This window comes from Galeopterus variegatus, unplaced genomic scaffold (assembly GCF_000696425.1).
Source record: "Galeopterus variegatus unplaced genomic scaffold, G_variegatus-3.0.2 Scaffold1946, whole genome shotgun sequence".
Taxonomy (NCBI): domain Eukaryota; kingdom Metazoa; phylum Chordata; class Mammalia; order Dermoptera; family Cynocephalidae; genus Galeopterus; species Galeopterus variegatus.
Window position 1 is genome coordinate 333805 of NW_007728057.1, and position 7353 is coordinate 341157.

The window sequence follows — 7353 nt, forward strand, 5'->3', positions numbered from 1 at the left end:
GGCGCGCGCCCGGGCCGGCGCTCCAGCGGTGGCAGCCCGCGCGCCCAGGTGTGTGCGGGGGTCGCTTCGTGAGTGACCGGCTGCGCGCGTGCGCCGGGGGAGAGGGGACAGCAGGACGAGTGGGTGGGCTCGAGTCTGGGTCGCAGGGTGGCCTTCGTCGCGGAGATGGGGAGGAGGCCCAGCGTGGGCGGCTTCGGGGTCGCCAGCGTGAACTCACCCGGGCATGGCGCAGATGGATGTAGTGTGAGTGGAGGGTCCCAGTGGGGGCAGAGGGGCGCAAGGCCACCTCATGTGAATGACAAAAGCGGTGGAGAACGTTACCTTGGGGGGGCGTTTGGAAGTTTTCCAAAGTGGTCCCAGGCGCGGGGAGCTAATAGGTACTGTACATCTTCTCCATCGCTTTCACACACCGGGGTCTCCCAACACTGCTGCTAATTACAGGTTACAATCTCTAACAGTTTTTTGGTGAAGAAACCGATGTTTAGGGAGGTTATGTGACTGACCCAAGGTCTCACTGCCAGCAAGTGGGGAAGTGTAGCTTGAACCCAGCTCCTCAGACCCCCCATCCCACCCTCAACTTCTTTACACGTGCTTCTAATACATTACAGCCTTACAGCGAGTGGCAGGCCAGTGGGTAGAGTCGGGGCCAGTCCCAAGCTAAAAAAGAGGCACTTTAGGAGTGTGTCTGCCAGAGGGATGAGAAAAACAGTGAGGAGGGACTGAAATTCTTAACCTGACCTGGGATATACTTAATGGGTAAGGACATGGTGAAATTGTAAAGACAATGTTATACCTTCCTATACTTTCTGGAGAGATTCTTAGGGGACTATGGCCCCCCAAAAGCTTATATCATATATAGAAAGAAGAGAAAATGAGATTTTTTAGGTTAGATTTTGGAAGAACTTCCTGACTTAGGTGTATGGAGTATAAACGCACATGTCCTCAGGGAGGGTCAGGGGAATACCAAGGGAAGACCCCTCCATCCCTTTTCCCCACAAGCTTCTCTGAGCCTGTACTGAGACTGCTGTGAGGCCCCTGAGCCTTTTCAGCATTTTGTCAGGCAAAGCTCCACTCTGCCCAGGCCCTGGGGGGAGGGAGGGGGGCAGGCTCTGGGGCAGAGAGCAGGTGGCCTGGGGAGGGTTGGGGCTCAGGGCCGGAACACCTCAGACTAACAGAAAATCTCTCTGAAGTCGGAAGATGTTTCCTGCAGCATCAGTGAAAATTGTGAAAACTTGGTGGCAGTAAATGTCCAGCAACAGGGACGGAAGTTAATTAACCTGGGAAAATGCCGCCACTGGAATGGTGATAGCTGAGTCCATGTAGCCACATGGACAAAGCTAATGAGATAATGTCAGATGAAAAGCAGGAAATGAAATTGTGTGTTTTCTATGATTATAGCCATTTTAAATATGTATGTTTGAATGAAAGCCTGCAGGAGAAGCTCAGACTTGGAAATGGGTTAGGGAGGTGCTCGGTATTTATTAGCCACTGTTGCTGTGGTTGTTCTTATCACTCCTTTTCTTTATAAATGAGGTATCTGAGGTTCAGAGAGACGAGAGGACATGCCCATAGTCACCCAGCAAGATTTTTTCTTTTAGTTTTTTATTGTTGTTGTTCCAAGTTTTTAAGAATACTTTCTGCAATGTTATTTTGCTTTTGTAGTTATAATTTCAGTTTTCACACTTTCAGCAATGCTATCTTTCTTTTTAGTAGTAATAATATATTTACTTTTAAAGAACGGGTTTCCCATTCCCAACTCTACCACTACTAGTTGTGTGATTTTGGACAAGTCACCATTCTGCACTTCTTTCCTCATTTCTAAAGAGAAAAGATACTAATATGGACACCAGAAAACTAAAATGAGATCATGGGTATGGACTGAGTGTGCTTTGTAAGCTGAGGAGATGGTCCAAGCTACTTCATCCCCTGGGTGACCACACATGGCAGCCCTTTGGTCAATGATCTCTCCTTTGCCACACAGTGCCTGGCACAACCCACACACTTGCCTTTTCTGGGCCATTTAGAATAAACAAAAAGTCCAGTCCCACCCAAGCTGGATCCAGCATAAAGGACTATTAAGGGAGCATCACCTGGGTCAAGGAGAGTGTTAGGTTTGGAGTCTTGGGAACCTGTGCTTGCCATCTCTAACACAAACTTACTGTGTGACTGTGGGCAAATTCCACCCTTCCCTGCACCTAGCTCTACAGTCAGGATATGCACCACACTGTCCACCATGTGGGCACAGCAGTTACTTTGACAAGTGAGGAGTCAGGTGCATAAGGAGGCATGAAAGGACTTCCTCTGTAGCATGGGGTGTAATCTTGGAATCAACCCAAATGCTCATCAGTAGGGAGCTGGTTAAAACAAACGAACAAAAGAACTTGGTATTGTCCATAATGTGGGATACTGTGGGGCAAGTACGGAGACCAAAGTAGGGTTATGCATACTGACATGGAAAGCAGATATGGAGCAGCGTGTGTCCCATGGAATCATTCATGTCTGTAACAGAGCTACACAGGCCTCTAAGGGAGGTGCTGGGTTTCTGGTGCTTCCCCATCTCCAGAGATGACCTTCAGGCATTTATTAAGCACCTGCTGTGTGTCAGCTGGGTGTCTCTGTGACTGCAGAGTGAGTATTATTGTGCTTTTAGGAAACTGAGGCCCAGAGAGGCTAAGGGATTTGCCCTAGCTCCTGCAGCCCAGTAAGATGCAGAGGCTAGATTGGAATCCAAGTTCAGCTGGATTGGGAACCCATGTGCTTTTTGGTACCAGTGGTTCTCAAAAAGTGTGGTCCTCCAGATTAGCAGCATCACCTGGGAATTTCTTAGAAATGCAAATTCTCAGGCCAGCCCCAGACCTATTAAATCTAAAACTCAGGGGGTGGAGTCCACACATCTGTTTTACAAGTCCTCCAGGTGGTTCTGATGTATGCTAAAATTTGAGAACCACTGCTCTGTACCACTGTTGTCTCCTGATAAAGAATAAAAGCTGTTCCCTGCCCTCAGGGGCTTACATTCTGGCTGGGAAAACAAGATAAACATACATCAACAACAACCACAAAAAGTTGACTGGGTTTGCAGAGGTAGCCGCTGGGAGCTTTAGGAGAAAATGTGGCCTTGAGGGTTGGCCCAGTCTGTGCAGGTGAAGAAGGGAAGACTGTCCTCCAGGGGAAGGGAATGCCAGCATGTAAGGAAGGCTGGGATAGTATTTTCCAGATGCAGTGAGTGAACTAATGAGTCCTGCTGGGATGAGGTACACTGAGGGGAGTCATGGGAAATAAGGTGTGGAGGGGAGGGCTGGATTGCTAGTGCTCTGCAATTGCCAGCTAAGGAGTTCCCCACATAGATTCCACCCCTGCAGGTGGCCACCATTCATTTGACAATTCACATTTAGGAAGCACCTGGTATGTGTGCCCAAGCACCCAGCAATGGAAGCTAAAAACAGGGCTTCTCAGAGGCTGTGCTGTTCCCTCTGCAGGAACAGCCCCCGCAACGCCCCTGGCCAGATGATATCCTGCTTCTCAGCTTTCAACACTGGGCTCAAATGTCACTTCTTAGCGAAGCCTTCCCTGACACGCCCCCAAAGTGGCAGATTTCGAGGTCCCTCCCCTGGGTGCCCCAGCACTGTGTCCAGTCCCTGTCACTGCCTTTACCACTCAGAATTATATTGACTCATTTACGGGTCTGTCTGCTGCACTGGGCCAGGAGCGGACTGAGGACTGAGACTGAGTTTTCTGTAGCTTTGGCTCTGGCGCAGAGTTAAATAATCTTATCAAACATTTGTTAAATGGATGAATGAATGAGTGGAAGAGTGAATGAATGACTCAGTCAGTAATAGTGTTTACCCATAGACATAACAGCTGTGTGCTTAGCTAAGTGAAAAATAGATGTCTATAAATTGGATTCTACTTTTTCATTGACTTACGTCATTACAGATGCATTTTCTTTGTCTGTTTTTGACAGACTATTCTTTATTCATTTATTGACATATATTTATTTGAGCAACTACTCTGTGTTAGGCACCCTACAAATTGTTGGAGACAGCAGTGAAAACAGGACCTGCAACTAAGGAGCTCACTGTTAAATTTTTGGGAGTTCCCAACACCGTGCTATTAAGGTTTTTGCTAGTTTTAATCATCACCCTTTTACCAGAGTGGATTTAACCTTCTTTTGGGTTAGAGACACTTTTGAAAATCTGATAAAAAGCTTAGGACTTCTCCAAATGCTAGGATTTATAAACCATCCCTGAATCCATCCGTGACTCTGAGTTAAGAATTGCGGGCCTGAGGTGGCTGCTGGGTGGGTGGCTATTGAACTGTGTTGGATGTTTAGAGCCACATCAAGTAGAATTTTGCTCCATGGTACCTCTCAGATGAGTGATGAAGCCTGAACAGTAGAGTCTGAGCTGGCTCACCGGTCTCAAGATCACCCTTGACCCATGAGGAGTCTGTGGCCAGAGTGGTTCACATAGGCAGAGAGGGAGAAACTCTGCTTCCTCTGAGATGGCTGCCTTCACTGCTTGCCAGGGATACTCACCGAGAGCCTGCCATTATCTGCCAACACGAGACAAGCACACTTCACATGTGTACATGGACTGTGGGGAAATCAAACTTCCTTGGATTTCTCAGTGCTCCTGTAAAAAGCCCTAGCCTCTTGAGACTTGGAAATATATGTGCCATAAAGATAAGAAAATTTTGCTTTCACTTTACCTGGAAGGCTTTTGTCCTTCACACAGCACAAGAATTAGATCCATAGCTATTTGTTTAGTTAATGGTTCTATTCCAAAAGGATAATAAAACATATATAGCAATTCTACTTCTTTGTATATACCAAAAGAATTGAAAGCAGAATCTTGAAGAGGTATTTGCATACCTATGTTAATAGCAGCATTATTCACAATAGTCAAAAGGTGGAAGCAATCCAAGTGTCCATTGAAGGATGGATTGATTAAACAAAATGTGGTATATACATTCAATGGAATATTATTAAGCCTCCAAAAGGAAAGAAATCCTGATACATACCACAATATGCATGAACCTTGAGGACTTTATGCTAAGTGAAATAAGCCAGTCACAAAAACACAAATAGTATATGATTCCACTCATATGAGATACCTAGAGTAGTAAGATTCATAGAGACTGAAAGTAGGATGGTGGCTGCCAGGGGCTGGGGGAGAGGGGAATGGGGAGTTACTGTTTAAGGGGTACGGAGTTTCAGTTTTGCAAGATGAAAAAAGTTCTTGGTGATGGATAGTGCTGATGATTGTACAACAACGTGAATGCACTTAATGCCACTGAACTGTACACTCAAAATGCGTAAGGTAGTAAGTTTTATGTTATGTGTACTTTACAACACACACACACAAAAGATAATATAACTTCTCTACTTCCCATAGGGGCCAAAGAGTTAGAGCCAGCACTGGGTCCCAAGGTTAAGTCCCCAAGGTTAGGATGAGAATGGACACCGCCACTCACGCAGGAGATTTTTTCCATTTGGCTTTCATCATCGGGGTAAGGTCTGGGGCAAGAGGGGCTGATGCACCTATAGTTTACTGTAAAGTAATTGGCAAGAAATCGGTCTCTGTTCTATGTTGTGTGTAAATTCTGGATAAAATGAATAAAGATGAATATTAAAAACCTAACCTGTGCATGGGTGTGTGCGCACACTCAGCTGCTGGCCTGTTGGGTGAGCAAGGGTTGCTCCCCTAGAGAAAAGGAAGATGCATGGAGGACTTTCTGTACTTAAGGCGTGGAGAGGGGAGAGTGTCCCCACAGTTGCTGTGAGTGTGAGCATGGGGGGCACAGAGGCAGGGTAAAGAACATCCTTTGCCTCAGAGCCCAACTTTGGCAGGCTCTACCCTTGGGGGTGAAATGGGCCCCAAGCTGCTCTTTCTACAGCATCTGTCCCAGATTTTTAAAAAGTGATATTAATTTGAGAGCCAAGAACTGTTTCTAAGCCCTTTATCTGTGTTTCTTTTGATCCTAACAATTCTGTGAAGTGGGTTCTATTTATATCCCTTTTATAGTTGAAGAAACTAAGACAGAGATTAAGGGATATGTCCTAGTCAGATTTCAGTTCTCACTTCTCAGGACATTTGGGGAACAAGTGTTGGAACCCCTGTATCTTAGCCCTGTGGTCATAGCAGACCCTCTCACTTCCCCATTTCTCATTCCCAAGTGGTGGCCGAGCAGCCAGCCCTTGCAGGTGGGAGTCAGTGAAGGTTCCACACATGCAGGGAGTTAGACCCCATCATCCTGAGCCACAGGCTCCTCCCAGGGTAGGGCACAGGGAGAGGAAAAGGGAAGAACAGATGGAAAGGAGGAAGAAAGGGAGCTTCTAGGGACAGGGGTGATTAATGGGCACCCCTTTGTGCCTGCCCAGATCCATTTCCCCTTTACTGTAACAGCACCCCCATTTTCCTTTTGGAATCACCCTCCCCCTTTACTTAGTCCATGTGGTGCTGGTGGGGCTGACTCCAGGCACTGGCTACATGGGTGGACATGTGACCCTGGTCTGGCCAATCAGGGATGGCCATACCCCAAGGTGAGCTAATTAGAATAAATCCTCAGAGTTCAGCTGGAACCACTGGGACAGAGGTGTGCTTTGTCCCCTGGGGTTGCACTGCCAGGTAGAATACATTTAGAATACTGGAGGCCACCTCAGCATCCTATGGGAAGAGCCCATGGGAGAATGAAGCCAACCAGAGGAGGGTAGAGCTGAGAGATGGTGTGATGGTTAATTTTGTGTGTCAACTTGGCTAGGCCATGGTACCCAGATATTTGGTCAAACACGTCTGGATGTTGCTGTGAAGGTGTTTATTAGATGAGATTAACATTTAAATCAGTAGACTTTGAGTGATTGCCTTCCAAAATGTGGGTGGGCCTCATCCAATCAGTTGAAGGGCCTTAACAGAGTAAAGACTGGTGTCCTCTGAGGAAGAGGGCATTCTGCTGGCAGGCTGCCTTTGGACTTGACCTACAATATCACTCTTCCCTGCATCTCTGGCCTGCCGTCCCACCTTGCAGACCTTGAACTTGCCAGCCTCTATAATTGTGTAAACCAGTTCCTTAAAATAAAAAATACCCGTCTCTCTTTCTATATGTATGTATGTATGTGTGTGTGTGTGTGTGTGTGTGTATATATATATATATATATATACATACACATACACACACACACAGGTATATAAAAATATATATATATATCTACCTAGATATATATATATATATATATATATATATACACACACACACACATATGAGGGTACTTCAAAAAGTTCAAAAGTTCATGGAAAAATAAAATTAAAAGATAATACATGAACTTTTTTTTTTTTTTTTCCTTTTTTTTTTTTTTTT